At 33.2% G+C, this 21,161-nt stretch overlaps 1 protein-coding gene across 9 annotated transcripts in view; it reads left to right on the top strand.

Moving 5' to 3' along the window:
• The window catches only part of Trc (Serine/threonine-protein kinase tricornered), a 131,616-nt gene that overhangs the window by 90,134 nt on the left and 20,321 nt on the right, over positions 1–21,161 (top strand). Inside the window, exon 1 of one of the 9 annotated variants that reach the window (XM_083046776.1) lies at positions 704–1,581. The exons of the other annotated variants lie outside the window; for them this stretch is intronic. The gene's annotated coding sequence lies outside the window, so the exon portion shown is untranslated. Of the gene's footprint in view, positions 1–703; positions 1,582–21,161 lie in introns of those variants that run through there. 9 annotated transcript variants of the gene reach the window in all.

The raw sequence follows: 21,161 nt of genomic DNA, 5'->3' as shown, positions 1-21,161 counted from the left end.
ATCTTAAAGTTCCTATCAGCCTGAAGGAAGCGAGTCTAATTTTCGACAATCATTAAACCGAGCAATATCCGAAGCTTTTTCTCTCGGAGACTTTCGTATAAATATATAGGATTATTATTACAATCCGTTACAATGCGTGTAATATCTCATCGCAGATTAATTCTAATCTATCGCGGATGCTACAGCATCCCTGGCTTATATTTCGCGGATCGAAACGGCGCCTAATTGATAAATTCCCTCGCCTGCCATCGTTAATTTTTAGAAAGCGCAACAGTCGGAACCCTTCACGTTTGACCCCCTTCGCGTCCGGGGGACTCGTTAACGGGGCATTCACGCTCTCGCACTCGATATCGCGCATTCGGTTCCCCGGTGATAAATCGTGTGTGTGTGTGCCGGATCCCCGCGCTTACTTTCAAATCTCGAGATTCCGGAGAAGCAGGAAAGAGACAGGTATATAGATAGAAAGATACCGAGGGGCTCGCCTCGACGGAGATGATGCGTTATCGGGATATACTCGCACCATCGCGCGCGCCTCTCATATAGGTATTCGTCCGTACTCCGTCATTGGATCGTGACCAGTAGAAGTGGGAGACTAAGGGTGCGGAGCGATTGGCGGTGCGCGTTGGCTCCGACGGAAATGAGCGCGAGAGGATCGCTCGCGTGAGACCAGGTCGCGCATCGGCGCTCAGATGCCCGAGGACCGTGCATCCCGTTGCGTCTTTCCCTCGCTCTCGTCTTCGTCTGCTAGTGTCCCTTTAATAGAGCGAGAACGGACCGCCCGTGTCTGGATACGTCGCGTTAAAGTTGAACGCTCTCGCGACGTCGGTTACCAGGACGACACGTGGTTGTGCGCGCGGAAGATTCCAGAGAACATGTCCTAGTACGTGCATCAGTGAAGGTAGCGGGTCAAGAGAGAGATAGGAGGATTAGAAAAGAAAGGAAGAGTGTGCGCGCGACCGGCGACGATCAGGTGACGCGAGTCCGTCGACTGCTTTCGACTCTCTTCGTCATCCCTCGGAGAGGGTCTTCCTCTTCCCCTTCGACGTGCGCGCCGAAGAAATCGGAGTAGTCGCCGCTTGGCATCCGCGCCGTTCGTTTCGTTTGTACGTGTGTATGTGTGCGTGCGTGCGTGTGTGTGTACATGTGTCTATGCGCGCGCGAGCAAGCTCTATCTCTCCCGTTTCGGAGAGTTGAAACCGCATGTTGAACGCATCTGTCGCATAAAGGATAAGTACTTGTGCTCTCCTATCTCTTTACCATTCGATGAAGTGATGCAACTTTCGATATCGAACGGAAGGAAGTGTGCGGAGGATTAGGAACGAGAGAGTGCGAGAGTATAGCGACAGGATATCCTTCGAACGCGGTTACATCTTCGGGGCAGCTCGAGCCAAGATTCGGTGCGCATCGTGCGAGTTATTTCAACGCGAGTGTGCTTGTGTGTGTGCTATCTGACACTGACTTGCGCCGAGAGAGTCGCGCTAAAATTGGATATCTTGGTCGCGACGTGCTCGTGCAGCTGACCGCGTCGAACCGGACGACGATGCACCTCGTCGTGAGATCACTCCGCTGACGATAACGAAGGTACGCAAATTTGCATGGTTTCTCCTCGCCGAGGTAAATACCAGGTTCGCCTGATGCTAATTAAAGGTCGACGCGAAGTTTCGCTCGCGAAACGAGAAACACGCCTTGTGTGTGAATACTCACGTATTATTATATATTTCGATCTTTGCAGATATCAATATTGAATATCTTGTAATATTCTTGATAGTACTATATGTGTGCGTGAAAAATAACATGTTGAAGTAAACAGTATTTTGTTATCTTTCGCTGAGAATGAGACTTTCACTGTGAAAATGGCTTGAATTCTTTTCAATTAATTTTTAATTGCTTTGCTTATAATCATTAATTGTAGATATTACAAATTAATTTGTATAGTGTGTGAATAATAATGATTATTTTTAACTTTTATTTCTAATTAATTCTTTTTATAATAATATTTGATTAATAATATTTGTCTTTGAGATCTCTCAGTATCTACTCTTCTTTTCAAATGAGTATTTCTAATTCAGTTATCTTATCATATATAGACAATTTAATATAGAAATATTTTATGTTTATCATGCTATTTATCACGTTCATAATTATTACTAAATTAATTCATTATACGAATAAGCTATTATCTCACGTATTTATTACAAAATATAATAATTACTATTACTAATCATTATGCCATAAAACATTAAATCATTTTAAATTATTCTCATTAGAGCTCTTAATTAGCTTGATTTCTCATTAGAATTTCCAATTTGGAGACTCTTAGCATGAATTGTATAATTATTGCACAACAACATATTATTGCTATATTACCATGTTTATTCTTGTATCTATTACACACTGACAAAGAATGATTTATTTGAAATCCATTTCCGCTAACGATTTAACACTCGTATACGCGTGGAAAAGCTAATGCATCTGGCGTATCTACATTATATGGCTCTAGCTCGAGTGATATAAGATAGTCTGTTTATAGCAAGATGAAAAAGGAGCCGATGCTTATATTATCAAAGTGTCAAATGAACAAAGATAAATATTCTTCTTTGCCATTATATCTATTATGAGAATCTAAGTATTCATTGATCTATATATAATGTAATATTGGGAATATGTTGAAGTTATATCAGACCTATAGATAATATTATGCATTTCTTTATTATTTGAATTATATTCCGATGATCAAGTATGACGATAAATTGTTGAAGTACGTAAACTATATAAAAACGCTCAAAGATAATATAAAAATTTATTAGATTTTTTCTCTTATTTATTACTAATTCAGTGAAGAAAATCAGAAATTTTTCAAAATTTTACACGAGAAGCATGAGAAACTTTTTCATATATGTATGATATCGAATGTATTTTTCATCCAGAGAGATAAACTTAAACCGTGGTTTCCGGTGTAAAGAAAACGTTTTTAAATCACGATTTCGCGAAAACATGAATTTCCACGATTCATTTGCCAAATACTTTGTTTATCTCGGCTGCACGCCAAGATCTCACGCGCTTTCGTCGATTTGCAAAATACGTATGTATCCGCGATCTTCATACGGTCTGATTTCTCTTTTAAGCGACATCGGTTTCCCTTCATCGCGATACGCGCTTTCCCATAAAATAGAGAGCGATTTCTGAACAAACGTCGCACATTCTTCGCGACTATAATAATGAAAAACGCGAAGTGTGTGTGTGTGTGTGTGTGAAGGCTGGCACATCTTCATGGTTCCGCAAGCAATCGAAAGAGCTGTTAACTCTTTCGAATAAAATTTTTAATTCTAAAGAGCACTTTTTATATATTATTATTTATATTTTAATTTAAAGAACTAGATACTCAAAAAGCAAGAAATTATTTGTTGAAATATTGTAATACAATTAATATTATGTACAATATTAATCGAGACATTTATTATTTCGTTAAACTTGAAAGAATTTTAAAAAATACGTGTGTTTCTGTTTTTTGTATATACAATATATAATTTAATCAAAATATTTCTTTCTGGACAAATCACTCTGCAGATCTGATTGATGCAATTGGCATTTAATATCTGAGCTTTATTAGTTATTTATAGATCATATGAATCGCGATCGTTGCGAAACGCAGGTCACGCACTCGATGACTGCGAAGCAAGCATTATCCTCGTTCGGGACCGGCGTTCCTTTCCTCTGTGCCATTCGGCGAGAATTGTCGGTTCGTGGTTTTAAAGCCGTTAGTATAGAGGTTCCCAAATTGTTTGATCTCACATCCTTTTTTGACACTCTAACTTTTATATCGCGACGAAATTTTTTAAATTTATATTGTATTTTGTTAGACACATTCATTACAATTAAGAAAGAATTTTGTTTATCGTAATCAAATTAAAAAATAAATAAATTATGTTGTTTTTCTGCAAATTACTTGAAACGTAAATACAGGATGTCCGGTGGTTCGCGTTTCACCTGTCGTGGGCAGATAGAGTGGGTTAAACCAAATAGAAAAGTCCTGTACCATTTTGCGAAATTTGCAATAATTAATAAGAAATTAATTTAAAAAGATTGGCCAATTCACGCGCTTACAAGCACGCGGCGAGAAGAGACAGCCCACTCGGGGGTCCAGCGTTATCCGCTGCTCATACATGCTATTGTCTTTTGTAGATCGCTCCTCCCCGCGCTTAGCAACCGCGTAACATTAGACTGTTTCTTTTCGCCGCGTACTTAGTAACCATGTAAGACTGGGGGGCTGTCTCTTCTCGCCGCGTGCTTGTAGGGCGCGCGAATTGGTCAATCTTTTTAAATTAATTTCTCATTAATTATTGCGAATTTTGCAAAATGGTAAAGGACTTTTCTATTCGGTTTCACCCACTCTACCTGCCCACGACAGGTGAAACGCGAACCACCCTGTATATTACATAGATTTTTTTTATGTATCGTGTTGCAAAATGTTTAAAATAATTTCAACTACCTAAGAAAAAAGTGAATACCTATCTTACATAAGATTTTTTCAATTTTCTTTTATTTTTTTTTTAACTATTTTATATCTGTGCGACGTGCAGTTTGGGAACCAATGTGTTGTTAGGTGAAAGATCACAATGCGGAGTCGCTGGTCGAACGAGCGAGCGAGCGAATGGTTGAGTGACTCAGAGTTCGAGTATCCGTGGCACAGAAACTCGTGACGGCCATTGTGATCACCTTTCTTTCATCGAGCTTCACAATCTATTCGTGGAATTCCTAATATCGACCGTGACGTATGAGAGTTCACCGTTATGACATTAGAAATGAGACAATCTCGTTGTCGATACAGTCTATGCGGGATGCATAATATTCGAGTCATGATCAGGGATATTGTGCGCGATTATTGTATCGATTTAGGATAGCATTAGCTACCGATGCCACTCGTTATTTTTCGAAATTGTAGAATTTAATATTATATAGAAAGCTTAAACCTTATTTTAAAGTCGAGTTTAAAAAAAATTTTTTTTTAAGGAATAAAGAAGGAAATCTCTACAAGTAAAATTTATTCGAAATTCTTCAAATTGATACAATCTACCATACATCTTTTCCGAATCATTGAATAGCAATTTGAATTTTTTGGAATATCCTATAGAGATTTTTCTTTCTTATTCTTTACAAAGTGTTCTCGAAAGTATTTCCTATCTCGACCTAAATAATGACCCTGATCTTAGAAAAGAGAACGATATGAATAACGATAGCGGATTTTCTCGAACATCGGTGTGTTTTTCTCTATACATACATGCAGATTACGTTTGACCCAAATACAGAATTGTGCCTGTCTTGCTGTCGGAAGTACTGTGTTGCGATATCGCTATCAGGGAGATGTTGTGACGATACAAAAGACAGGGATATCGATAACGCTACTGTCAGACCGAGGGGTAAACCGCTGACCAAAATTGTGTACACCAATGCCTACTAATGCCCAATTATTGGGCATTACTGTACCCTATACAGTAATGCATAATAATGCCTAACCTAACCCTAACCGCTTATAATAAACATGAAAATTTCTCTAAATTTCAAGTATAAAAAATATATTATTTATGAGGCGCATTGGACGAAAAGCTCGAACAAAACAATTTCTGTTCTAAAAAAATAATGACGTTAATTAATAGCTAATAAAACTCGGCTAGTAATGCCCATTAATGTACACCAATGCCCACTAATGCCCACTAATTCCCCAAATCTGTACACCGCAATGCCCTCAGCGGTTTACCCCTCGTGTCAGACTATTCACTCAGTATTGTGATGTGAGTACTACTTCCATTTTCACCGACTTTTTCGATGTGTGTATATGCACAAATGTCTAGAACAATGATAACCTTGTCAGCGCACAGACTCGATTGCTATATTCTGTGTAAGAACCATAAAAGAATATGTGACAAGAATAGCAACATAAAATAAGAATTAATCTCTCTAATATACATGAAATTATAATTCAGAGTATATTTTCAGCAAACTGAAAAATTGACATATACCTAAGTCATTACTGCGTATTTAATAGATCTTAAACAAATTATGCATTTGATTTAGTCTGCATATAAATTATTACACATGTCTACACATATAGTATTATGAAAATAACAAATGTTAATAATAAATATTTATTAATAAATAAAACATTTAAAAATCGTAGCAAGTATATTGAAATATTTAAATCGTAAAAGAATTGTAGAAATTCCTTTAGAAAAGAGAATTGGTTCATATCTACTTATATCGGTATATCATGTCGTATCATACTTTAAGAGAAAAATTTTGACATTAAGAAGTTTGCGCAAATTTCTATCTAAATTATTCCACAAAAATTCTAAGGTGCTATGATTTTTTTGCAGCAATGCCTTAAAAAAAATAAATAAAATTTTTAGACTAACATCGTTTGATGCAGCTTTATAGAAATAATTTTAATAGAAATACCGCGGATTTTAAGGCGCATAGCCCGAAAGCTATACATTGACTGGTGTGGAAACCATAGATAGAGATAGGACCTTGTCCCCTGACGCTCGTATATTTCTCGACAAAGTGCAACGATCATTTCGTGTCGGACTTATCGGAGAATTTTGTGATTATACGGAAGAAAAGAGAGTATTATCGGATAAAATAAATTTTATAGAAATATTCTTTTATTTGATTTTTTGGGGATATGTAGGATATTCTTTTTTATTTATTCATATTAGAGCCAGCGTTAACGCTATACATTTATTTGTTGGATTATAATAATAACGTATAATAATAGTAATAATATTAGAATTGCTAAAATAAATAATTTTACTATTTATTACTATTATTTATACAATTTATTAATATAATAATTTAATATAATAACGATTGTATATCACTATACGATTGAATATATTTACATTACATTAATGAAGAAATAATGAAAGAGTCAGAGATGGGACACAATCTTACGTTAAGAGTAATCGCCAACACAGAGAGAAGAAAAATATAGTAAGAAAGAAAATATTTATCAAGAAAGAAATATATGTATAAGATATCCTTATGTTATTTCGCGACATTCACGTTGCATAATATCAGTAAGGTTAAACTTTTATCTTTGTAATTTTTATTTTCGTTTGATTTTCTTTCATTAAACTTCGTTTAATCAAAAGGCAATAGCGAGATTCTTCGACATTATGTAGACTGCCGCCTCGAAAACAGGTAAAGCACGTAAACAGATTCTCCGTTGATTTACACGCAATGGCGTGAAAATGCGAACGGTTGGTCGTTAGTCAGGCATTTCTGAATTCGATACTACTATTCCCCGAAACAATTCTAAAAATACATTGACTTTGCGTTCAAATTGGTTCGTTATATGAGCCGCGAGAAAAAAGATTTCCAACCAAATAACAGATAGTTGATCTATTTACTAATAGTTTCCACTTGCGTGTCTATTAATTCTTAAATAGAGAGATCATATATCTTTATTCTTTTACTTTTATACCTCTCTTTTCCATTGGATTTATTTTAGATAACATTGATATTTTGATATTATATTATAATGATATATTAATAATTAATTTATCAGTTTTTTCACTGCTTAATTATAATACCTATAAATAATTTTTTACTAATTTAAATCTATAAAGGATTATCTTATTTATTTTTTTTTTATTTTACGCGTAGAAATTCTAAAAAAATGTCAGATGTCATGTATACACACATTTGCATCAACTGCTTTCATTAGATACCCATAAAGTGTCACGTATTCCATTATATATACGTTATGCAAATCGAAGTCTGTCATTTCAAGTGTAAGTAAATGTTACGTATCACGTGTTACCTTAATATGCGTATTTTTGACACCTTAGTTAAGTTGAGTTTATGAGCTAGGGGATATTACAAAAGTCAAATAAACAGCTGACTTTTATTTTGACGTTGACACGGGATATAATGTGAAAGCTGTTCCGTCAATTGAACATTACATAACGGATCATCGATCATGATTGCGCGGACAAATCATTTCTTTCTTTAAAAGTTTCGAAAAAGAATACGTATGACCCATTTTTAGAATCATGCTCTTGTTTGGACATTATTTTTAGTGGAGTTTTTTAAATTGTATTATAAATACATGTTGTTATTCTATATTTTATATTTTATATGTATATTAAATATAATTGTATTATTAAATTTTCTTACAAAATTATATTTAATTTAATATTTAATTTTTTATTATTTTGTATTCTTATAAATTTGAATTATTCATTATATACTTACAATTAGATTTATTAGAATCTATATATCAGGAGAAATAACAGAATTTGACAAAATAATTTTAAAAAACAAATTGCACGAATTTAATAATAAAGTCTGCAATTCAAGCTGAGGCACATTAAGTTCAATTCTAGTACGGTAAAAATTTTCATTGAAATTAAACTTATACATCATTTATTTTTTACACATTTGCTAGTCGTTCGCTTTTTATGGTACACAAAATTTTTTCGCTTACTAGAAGAACATGTTTCGTTTTCTAAAACTAATTTCACGCGTCAATTTCTTTTGCGAGAAATTCTGACCATTTTTTATCGTTTCGCAATATTCGAGTACAAGAATAATTGCGACAAAAAATATGCAAAAGTTAAACGAAGCGGTGAACTAAATATTCGATGTGCGATATTTAAAACGCATGTACATATATGCTATTTTGCAAAACGTTCGGCGAAAATTCTGGTCCATAACTAATATTCTGTCAACGATCGGACTTTGTCCTCCTTTTCTCTCTTGTAGTTTGTTGAAGCATAAATTATATCGTCGATGATGAAATGAACGATGACAGGGTTATTGCTGTCAGAATTTTGCCGTTATAGTGAATGACAATTGCCAGACACGCTTTCACTTTATCTCGTGCTAATAATAATTATTGATATGTTTAAAGTGATAATTTTTTATAAACATTACTTTGTTTTTTTTTTTTTATTTGCTATTACATTTTTATTTATTATTAAATATCATTACTCATAAAACAATAGTTGCAACTATATAGCATGAAAATTTTAATTGACTCTCATGTGTTTAAGTTAATTAGTAAATGTCTTTCACAATTCGATAATTATCTATTTTTTATCATTATGTTATATTCTTTGATCGAGCTCAAAAATATTCTGAAAAGTGTTATAAATAGTTGATTTGTTTTAATTTGATTACATATTTGTCAAATAGATACGATGAGACTACGATTTGATGACAGATGATTTTTAATCAAAGAATATTAGTCCAAACTGTGAATCTTTCATTTTATCGAACGGCTATTGAAATATATGCCGATACAGATATACCCTTTTTCCGTAGCTTTTGGAATTTGGCCAAAAGCTCTCGATATTAGAAACTCTATCATAGATTTAGTTTCCCCACAAAGGACAAAGCAGCCATTGGAATAAAAAGTTTTCGCTTCAACGCTTACCACGTATCGACTATTAACGTTTGAGAAACTTTTTTAATTATTTCGCGCCGCATTTGAAGAAATGCGATCTTTTGATCGATGGTAACCGCGTGTAACATATCGCGAAATCATCGAATATTATATGTTTTGCCGCGTTAATAATTTTCATAATTTAACTTAGAATTTGATTTATAATGGATGCAAGCAGTGCTATAGAAATCATTTATTCAATGGGAGATCGATAGCACCTCATTGACCGAACTGAAAACGCCACGCATACGATTGCTCAACTGACACAGCATCTGTCAAGCGTGTCCGTGATATGAGAACAATCAATAATTATCAAACAGCGCACAACAAGAGAAGGCAATGGAAGGTCCTATCGTTTAATTTGATACATTTGTAAACAGTAGAGTGCGATATTATTTTTTGCCTTTTGTAAAAATTTTACTCGTGAAAATAGACGGATTTAGAAGATATTTAAAGCAAAATTTAATTAAATTATACATATATAGAATAAATTAAATATTATTTTTGGTTTTTTTAAATTTATTATACTTTTTAGCTCAATAGATTACATTTTATAAAAGTTTATATTTCTTAATTTTTATTTATCTATATTAAACAACCGCTAATTAAATAATTAATAAATATACAAATTTAAAAAATATATAAATTTTTATTGATGTTTATAATATAGAAAAAGTCTTTAAATTCAGTAGTCTACTTTCATTTTTTGTGTAATCTGTATATGCAATTATTTGAAACGTCGTGATATATTTTTTGCAAAGTAGAACGTGTTTTGTCCAAGACCGCATCGAGCGCGTTCTCTCTGTTTAGAAGTAGTTATTTAAGTAAGATGCCGATCGTAAAATCTTTTCGCAGAGAATATCGTGTAGTGATGTATTTACATCTCCTGCGAAGAATGATCCAAGTCGGAATCGCTCACGCAGAGACCACCAAGCGAGAACATCTTTCTCGTAAACTTTTAAAGCGATTTTATGCGGTTTACTCTCAATTATTCTCGTAAATGAATTTGCCAATTGAATATTCGATTGACAAATTTGAATTTTGAACATAGTATTAAAAATGAATCAAATAATGTTACCCTCAGATGCAATTTCGAAACATTTATGAATTCTTAACAAGATTGAAATATGAGAAATAAAAATGTTTTTGACTTTTAGTTGATTTTTTAAATAAATAAAATGGATTTGTGTTGTGTTAGTATATATTTATATTATAAGAATAAAGATTTTATTAAATTAAATGAGAAAAAATAAAAATACGAAAATATATAATATATAAATAGGAAATAAAATTTTGTTTTTATTTAATTTTATATCTGATTTTTATTTAATTTTAATTTTATTTAAATCTGAGTTTTTTTAATTAAAAAAAATTTTTTAGAGAACTTTCTTTCTATGAAATTTTCATTAAAAAGAATTATTGCACAATGAATCATTGAAGTTTGATGCGATAGAATAATTTAATTGTTAATTATTATTTTATATTTAAACACGTCTTTATTTATATGAATTTTTCAGAATGACACGCATTGTTTACTATTCTATCTCGGATTCATACTGATTGTTTATCGAAAGTATGTGCGAGCAGAAGTATATTTTGAATTCTTTTAACGCCGATTATTTTTGTGGAAACATTTGTTCACCTTTCCTCCTTTGAACATTTCATTCGAAATCATCGTCAAAAGTGAACCGTGCAAATTCGCCTTTACCTCGCGTTTTCCATTTCGCGCTCTCCACCTCTGCCCTCTCTCGCATCAGTATCTTGAATGCGGATCCTGCGATCCGTGAGAAAATCAAACAAGACCGAATGCCAAGATCTATTCCGCGAGTCGATCCAGGATTCGAAGATCGATCGTGACCTTCGGCTTTCTTATCAGAATAAAGTAATCCGACGGGTATACACAGCGTTACATAAGGCGACTTTTATTCCGTTTTACGTCACATCCAGATTGAATTTGGCACTCTTGTGCAATGTGAATATTTTTCGGAAATGAATCCGTTGTGAAACTTGCAAATGTGTTTTATTATTTCATTGCGAAATAATGCGATATTTCACAGAAATTGCAGATTGCAGATCTCTTCCCCAATTGCATTATTATACGTGAATATTAAAATTATATAGAAGAAAATTAAAATAATAATAATTAATTTGAATAATAAATGATGGCTTGCAATAGCAGTAAATATTACGTCATCTTGTAATCATTTTGTAATGATTATGATTATGAATATTGAGAACATAAAAATGGTACTCGTTTTTTATTGCTATTCTTATAAAATTTAATAAGCTGTCATTATCGTTAAACATTTAAAATGCAAAGCATTCATTATAAGCATTATATAAGCATCTTTAATACTCTTCTCATATTTTATTCTTTATCTATGAATTTCAAACAAGACTTTCTTTACACAAAATGTACAAGACAAAATAATTAGTATAATTAACACAATATTGAATATCCTCTCAATAGAGTGTACGGGAAATTTTTCAAATGACGTATGCAAAGTAGCGATCGAATATTTAATTAATTATATTATAAATTTATAATACACACACATGACTCGAGGGGATAATTAAAATATTCAATATAAAATTTAAATACCTACACAATCGATTACGGTCACTATCAATTTTTAATTAAACGAAATACATATATAATTTCATATTTTTCAAGTAGCATAAAAATTTGTTCCATTAAAATTTGTCCCTACAAAAATAAATCGAATAATGAATATTTAAATTCAAAATATTTCTCGGAATTTTGCGAAGATATTTCGTTTCCAAGAAGTGCCGCATATATACCTTCTTATCAAATATTTCTCCCGAGCTCATATCCCGCCGCGATATGTCGTGTTTTCTTTAAAAGCATAAGAGAGAAGTGACGTTTAAGGTGTCTACGTTATTTATGCTTACTCGCTTTCGTTTTATCAACCTTTTTTCTGCAATATCGAGGGAAAGAGAGACTACATCAAAGGACGCGCACCTCCGGGCACTTTCATTGGTATGATCGACGAGATTTGCACAAAAACATGTGAGAGCGAGCAGTATGTACGAAAGTTTTCAATAGACATCCACTTTTCCCAGCAGCGGGTCGACCGCTTCGGTCGGTCGGTACTTCGAGCTGCAGTTAATGGAAATCACTTTTAGCGATAAACGTCCATTATAAAATGGCCGTCTGCCTTTTCCTCCTCTCCTTCAATCGGTTAAGTCAAGGGGAAAGTGAAAACCGGGGGACTGGTCGCGCGAGTAAAAACAAGAAGAATGTTTCGTCCGAGCAAATAGCGCGAGTTCCATTATCGGCGTAAGGGACGGAAAGTTAATTAATGCGTTCAAATTAGTATCTCACTCATTAATTGTAATCATGGATCGTAATGCCGGTGATAATAAAATGAGATAATAACGCTAATCGCACCGTGTAATATCCGTTGCGTAACGAACGGATACGAATTAAGTGCGCCACTGCTTCGCTTTAACGCGGGGATATTTAAACAATAGACATTAATTAACCCATATATTCTAGTTGCGAAGTGTATCATCATATTGTATTGTGTGACGCTCGCGTAACACGCGTCCCTTATATTGTTTTCCTTTATTACTGTATCGGTTTATGGCTCCGGTTTTACGGCTCTTCACTCGCTGCATAACGATGCCCACAAAATTGCGTTACTGTATACAACCTTTGTTGCCGGTATAACTGCAAAATGCATTGCAGGACGATGCGGCATTTATTTGGCGACTTTTATATGCTCAACCTGAATGAGATTGAGAAAATGGTGAACGGGGCGGAAAGGAAATAATAGATCAGAAAAAGGGACGCGATAAAAAAAAGCTTGCGCGTACCATTTTCTTTTTTTCCGTTCCATTTTACACGAGATGATTGAAGAACTGTCGAACGAACGGAAGTAAAGCTCTTACTCGGACAGATCGCGTTATTCTCAACTTTCGACGATTTAGCGTCAGAGATTTATCTCACTGCAGCTTCTCGTTTCTCGATTAGTCCACCCAACATTTTGTTTGCGTGTCAAAGGAAACTTTTTTTAATATTAAATGTTAGATAACTGTAAATTACGCGATTCGAGAAGATTAAATAATATTAAAAATTTTTGGATAAAATATAAAACTTATATATTATATTAATGCAGCAGAGACAAATTTTGTTAGCATCGCAATTATTTCTAATGTTTATATCGAATTTTCATTTGTAATAAATATATCAATCATAGAATATACATATGTATATAATTTATATTACGGTTTAAAATAGATAAAAAATTAATTAAATATAATAGATAAATATAAAAATTTATTAACACGTTAGTGAAACGAGCAATAGATTATTACGAAGTTAAAAATATTCTTTCGTCAATCTTAAAGTTTAATTTCACAGAAAATCAATTTTCTCTATAGTTTTTAAAAAAATCTATAATGTGTAGATATAATTAGAAACCATAGAAAAGTCGTGTCCTAGGATATTCTGAAAAGTAATAACTTTGCACATTTTTCATATTTAATGAACTTTGACGTAAATAATATCTTTCGATGTTTCGCGGATTATACGAGTTCATTTTGCGAGACTTATGGCCGGATTCATCAAGTTTTCTCAAGCAGATAACGGCCCTTTCATCAACGTCCGCACTGACGATTGTTGAATCCGCTTTAACGAGCTACTAAAAATCGAATCCAACCCTCGTTAACGAGAATATAAGGGAGATTAATGAAATCGGCCATCGGTCTACAATTTTTATTCGGGGGGGAAATCTCATCTCTTGCAATCTGAAATCGATCCTTCCTTTATCACAGTTTTTTTGTAATCTTTTATATTAAATATTATTGCTTGTAACAGCTTGTAATTCATTAAAATATTCTTGTTTATGAAATAGCATTATATGCACATCGATAGACAATCAGACAAATATAAATTCCTATTAATTGATTATCTTCTTTAAACCTGTAAAAACTTTCAGTAATTGAAAATGAAGTTAATCTTCATTGACGAAGAAATAGACACCGATTATGTCAAGGAAAGTTTCTATTTTTTGATATTATCATTTTATAGAGTAATAATGCTACGTGCAATCTCTTTTAAGCTGACAATAGCAGCTCGTAAATAATCGCTAAGTGCAATTATCAATTTACATCCATATGTGATAATTTAATCGCACAATTGAGAATGCTATTCATAATCGAACGTAATTTTAGATTGAATCAATCGGTCGATTAAGCAGGGGAGAGGGGGAAACTTATGTAAATCTACGGTTAAAACGCTAAGTATGTCTCTCGCTCTTCTCCAGGCTAACGTACTCACGACGTCGTATCTTTGTTTACTCAGCTATCGAACGAGTATAATCTCACGTAAAAACGCGCTAATAAGAATAACGGCATCGATGCCTGCAATCGTTGTGGATGAATCATGCTATTGCCATCGTTGCAAAGTGCAACACAGGTGCGCTGCATCGTATATGATCGATATACTGTAATATTCACTCGCGGATTCTCACATATAGGGAGAGATTTATTATTATACGCCACCGTGAGATCGCGCGCGACATGATTGCTGCAATTCTGAGAAATAAATTTTCAATCAGTCGACTGACGGCATTTCCGTGCTGCGAGGCTCATTTAATATTGCTTCATCCATTATGACGAAGATCTCTATATAAAAGATATAAGAATACAGGTAGCAATTTAAGAAGAGTATTACAAATTAAGTAACGGATTTACTTTGATTGGAATTTTTAATAGAGTGCAGTGAAAAAGTAAATTTGCATCTTTAATTTTTCCGTAAATTTTTTAATATATAATACAATATAAAATAATTAAATAGAGAAATTTTTAATTAAAATAAAGCTTTGAGATTGTGGCTATAAGAAGAATTTTATAATCTATTTACATTTCTCTGAAATTTAACGTCAAAAATTTCTACTTTTTAATTATTTATACAAAGCTATTTGTATGTATGTTAAAACTACTACATTAAAAAAAAAATATATATGCAGCTTTCTGTCAACTCTTAATTTTTTTAGCATTTTAATATTGGTTTTACACATAAATACAATTTTGCTCATACATATTGAGATATAATTTTAGCAGAGTATATTATTATGTCGAACATTTTTTCTCATGTCGGATTTATGTTCACTTATATAAGGTGGCATCGATAATGCAGTAATAAAAAACCGGAGAAGCCTTCTCAAGTATCCCTCCGCGGCTTTACGGATTACCCTCGTAGAAAATCGTTACAACGGTGGCTGTGAATTAAAAATACCTTTTCATTCATAAATTTATTATGCTCCGGTCTCGTCTTCTAACATATACGCGCTGTAAAATAAACTCGCTGCGTGACGCTAAGGAAATTGCATTTCGCATAAAAATAGACCTGTGCATGGTTAGATGCATCCGCGTGCGATTGCATCGCATTAACATCGCCAGGCAAATTTGTCACTGGCTTTTCTATTATCTGGAGAACAATGAGAAACGCGTTGGAGCGTTATTTAACGTGAGAATAGATCTAATTTTCGATGAGTACGTCTGTCGTTTCATTCGTTCTCGCGGAAGATATGAAATTTATCTCTTCTATATAATTATTTTATTTTTGTATTATGTCATATGAAGTGCGCATATGAACAAATTGATTATTATTTCAAAGTTTACTGACAAAATTGAATTTTTTATTTGAAATTCTAGTTGATATTTTAACTTTCAAATAAGGCACCATGTGAATAATGCATGCTAGAAATAACTTATCTGTATATAGATACAGATGCATGATCTGCAGGAACCGCACGTTTCTTCTTAACTAAATTTTAAGTAAAAACTTTTCGAGCAAAATTTCAATTAAATGTTATCTTTTCTTTCTCTTTTCCAATTTTTCTGCAGTTATTATTTTTAATATTAAATACATTGATATAAACTGGCACCAGATTAAAATTATATCAAGTTAAAATTTTCTTCAAATTAATTGACAGATATAAATTATCGATGGTTTGCGCCAACAATCAATTTTTTAAATACTAATTTTGTTTTTTATATCGTTAATTTACGAATGTTTATTTGTAAATTTATAGATCTCCGTTACGCATGTATCGTCACATTTAATCGTAGCTGGTCCTCGTCGAGAAACAGATATCTATCTCCCGTTTTGCATATCTCCCGTGTTTTCACGCGCTTTTTTATATGTATCTGTAACCATAAATCATTTCCTTGTCAAAACCTGTTACGATCATCCGCGATCGCGAGCAGATGCGTCTTCGCACGGCGTGGCTTCGATGTCGAAACGAGACTCGCTCGTTTCTAATTCAGGCGGGCATTAATCATAGGGACACTATCGCGCTCACCGCCATTACGTCGTTCCTGGCATCGGGATAGTACACTAGTAATATCTCTACGTGTAATTACGGCCGCATCGCGCACATCGTTGACTTGTCTTGCGATGTATCTCGATGTCCATCACCTTTTCTCGACTTGGATAAGACCTTATCGCTACATGTGTACGTCGGTTAGGATAATATGTGGCACACTCTCGCACGGTGACGAGATGTAATCGTATAGAAATATCTTTGTGTTGGCGAACTTGATATTTTATTTCAGATTTTCATGGTTTTTGTGTTTTCCTATATATAAAAGTTGATTGAATAATTAATTTTCAATTATATCATATATATATATATATATGTATAAGCGCTTTTAATATCAATATCATATTATCAATATATTGTAATAACAATATATTATTTCAAAATAATATGTCGCTTATAAAATTTAGACTTTTTATATTTTCAGAATGGATTTATCTCGTCGATTAATTTCATTAACTTTTCATATTTTCCTGCAAATTATTTAATAGCAGAAAATACTATATGCACTTATGATTTAATTAATATATTTATATATATTAACTAATATATTTCGAGATATATAAAATAATAATACGATTATAATTGCAATGTGAAATTCAAATATCTTATAATCAATGCAAAGATATTTGTAAAAGATATGATTCGAATTATCTTACTCTGCGATTGATAATTCTGTCTTTTAAGAAATTTTTAATTTTTTTATATAATTCTTTTTACTCTCTTTCTTCTTGAAATTTTTTAAATATTATAATAAAAAATTCTAATTTTTAATTTTTAATCTTATGAGAGAGGGAAGAAAGAAGAGAATTATATTTTATAAATTACTTTCTTAAACATTAAATAATATACCTACACATATAATTTTAGGATCTTGTTGCTACGTAAGAATTGTTTTTCAGGTATTTGAGTCGCGTTATTTAACGTTGAATGATTTCAATTTCCCGTTTTGATACTAATAAGTTCTCTTCGCGCAAACATGTAAAGAAGTGTCGATATCGCAGATTCATAATATGAATAACATGAATCGCGCTGCTGAAAATATACAAGCGGTAATTCGAACATTTGCATTTACCGCTGGCCTGTTCTCCCTCTTTTCCCCTTTCCAAGTCCTTTACTGTCTTGTAAGAACCGCGTTGGTACGTGATCGAGCCGAGGTTTCACTTTCACACGATTTCTAGTCGAAGTTCAACCAGTCGTCATCTCGCGTATCCGCGTTACATTCAAGGTGCATTTACCGCACGTTCACAATGAACGTAATTGAACGATACACTTCCGGTCGCTCACTGGTATCCGGGATATAGAGGCACGGGTTACATTGCATCTTCTCTCAAGAAGAGGTTGGTTGAGCTCCAACTTTCTGCGCTCGACATATATCGTTGCGTCTGCGATATTAATTAAGATGACGTCGCGAACGCGACAAATAAATTTCGTCGACCGAATTAAATGGCCGCGGCAACAGAAATATATTTGCTTCGATTCGACTTAGCGCAGCATCCGGTTATTAATATTCATATCCACATTCGATGCCGTATTTATCTCTAGCTAATTTTCCGACCCGAATCTTTCTATATTATGTATTCATTACTCGCTATTTTCCTTTCTTTTTCTGTTAGCGAAATGAAAATGTTTGTCGTATGTTTTAAAATAGATGGAAATAAAAGCTTATTATTCGGCAAATTTTTTAATTTGCCTTTAATATATATATTTAATTTAAGAGGTTTAATCGTCAAAATATTTATCTTTCAAAAGAAAATTTCCTATATGCAAAAATGCTCTTTCCAAAAATATATTTTATTAACAAAATTATCAAAGAATTTATGATCGGAGAGGAGAATATTCGTCGCTTCTAAAAGTTAACTTCACAAAACGTGTACATTTTTTATTCTCTTTCGCGCTTAAGTACAAGCGCTTTAGCTACATAATCTTCCATAATAATTCTAGCAAATTTTTAATAAATCTGGTTGAAAAAGCATGCTCTTTTACATCATGCTTTTTGCATGTATATGTTAATTTAATTTAAGCTTTTATCTTGTTTAATTAAATAACAAAGATAAAAAAATTAGTATCTGATCAATTAATTGCGAAACGATCACGACACTGTCCTCGGTTTCTTCCGCATCGTCATCGGATGTATTCACGATTAGCCACGCATCGTCGTTGTCGGCCAGGGTCTATTTTTGCATGCTCCACCGGTCGATACTAGACTAGATCCAATTACCGGTTGCCTCGCACGTGGCCACGTTCATCAAGTATATAGACACGTTTGCAGTTACATACATATGTGTGTGCGTTCGCGCTCACGTGGCGAACGCAATGTTTGCGAGCTATTAAATAACTAATTAACATAATTAATAAAGTGTTTATGCATGTATATCTCGAAATATATTAAATCGTGCATAATGTTTGCTTCTATTAAATAATTTGCAGGAAAACATGGAAAGTTGATGAAATTAAATCTGATGACATTAATTATCCTGGAAATGAATAAGTCTAAATTTTATATAATATAAGCGACACATTATTTTGAAATAATATATTATTATAATATATTGATAATATGATATTGATATTATTTTAAAAGCGCTTATATGTGTGCGATACATTTGCAATCGAGCAATTTCTTTACGGGTTATGCAATTGTTGACTTTTCTGTTTAATCACAAATTAGATTTCTCTATTTCGCTGCACTTCCTTGATTCGGTTAGCACAATCAGCTCAATTCTAATAATATTATCCGACCCGCTTACCCTGCGAATCTATTTTTCCATTGCCGCGATGGTATATCGATGTTTAACAAGATTAGCTTCGCATTTTCCGCTTTCAAATCAAATTACTTATTTAATCCATTTACTTATTTTGTTTATTTCTACTTGCGTGTAAGCGATCTGTGGAAGAATGCATTTAATGCATTTCTTCACGGTCAGTTTTCATTTCATTGCAGTTTGATCGACACTATTTGTGCACAACGTAGCGGAAGGGAGAGATTTTTTTTGCTACATATACACACAGTCTCTCATATTTCACACGTGAGAGCTTTTTTTGCCTGCTCAAAGCGAAAGCATGGATGATATTTATCGATGTTCGCGAGATCTGACGCGATCTAGTCTCTTTATTCTTCCCTTTTGTACCACTATCTCTCTCTTTCTCTCTGCATTTTTGTTCTTCTCTCACCTCAATCGCAGATATTGGTGTCGTCGTCTATTATCCGTTTCTGGAATAGAACGTTAAATGCTCCACGGAAATAGACACGGAATTCGCATGTACGCGTTACAACGTGAAAATGGTATCTGGCTTTTCTGGCAATAATCGTGCCAGCAGCATCCTGTTTCTTCTTTTTATCAATAACGTATGAAATGTCGTATGCCCAAGTCCACATTTATCCTCTCATGATATAAATATTACATAATTATTTAATAATTTTATATTTATATAATTATTTAAATAATATAATGTATATTTACATAATTATTTAAATAATGTAAATCAATTTTGTTTTACTCGTATAATTTTCATCCGGATAAAAATCTGCCGCTTTGGAAAAGGCGTTTTGTTTTTAAAAATAATTTTTTTTTCTTTTTCTTTATATAATACGGTTCGATTGAGCATGTGAAAAATCTCCAATATTAAATTAAGGTAATTATTTATTCATCGCGAAGAAGCGATATTTAACGATACACACAGCGTTCAGTATATAAAGTCAGATTGCTGGAAGGAAATTGTTGAATATTTTAGCGCAGCTTACAATAGTACCACGCAGTCTAAATGCTCGTTGAGAGCCGCGATAAACATAGACTCACGTGCCTACGAACTAATTAACCCGGCTTCTCCCGTTGGCCGCAAATAAAATAAACCAAAGTCCGACAAGACTGTAACCTGTGGTATATTTCGGTGATCGGCTCTAAATAGTATGTACGTTTATCCATAAAAGAGTAGTGCCACATATATTTTTCAAATTAACGTTATCATTAGATCTTCTTTTTATCATTAATATTGAGTATGATTTTTATGTAAAATTAATAACGTGCAGAAATTTATGAACCCTAATTGATATCTAAAGCAGATTTGTCGTAAAAATAAAAAAATAATTTCATTTAGCAGTAGAATTAAATATTTTTTTAACAAGGTTTCGCAATCATCATCTGGTGTGTGTGCATGTCTAAATCTCGCACAGGCTTCTTCAAAGTACATAGCGCAAATTCCCGTCTCGACGAGATCCGATTACGACTATTGATAGTGATTAAGACATTGTCGCGTTATCGAGTGTATTCTATCTTCGTGAATGGCCGTGAAATATTCTTGCTGCTTCTCGAGTATCTGCAGTTCTCGGTGGAACTCGGACCGCATTATTTTTCTCAATGCCT

The sequence above is a fragment of the Prenolepis imparis genome, unplaced genomic scaffold (assembly GCF_030444845.1).
Source record: "Prenolepis imparis isolate NDT839.2.m4 unplaced genomic scaffold, iyPreImpa1.0 SCAF_9, whole genome shotgun sequence".
Lineage (NCBI taxonomy): Eukaryota > Metazoa > Arthropoda > Insecta > Hymenoptera > Formicidae > Prenolepis > Prenolepis imparis.
Note: the sequence above shows the minus strand (reverse complement) of the source record. Positions and strands in the feature narration are given on the sequence as shown.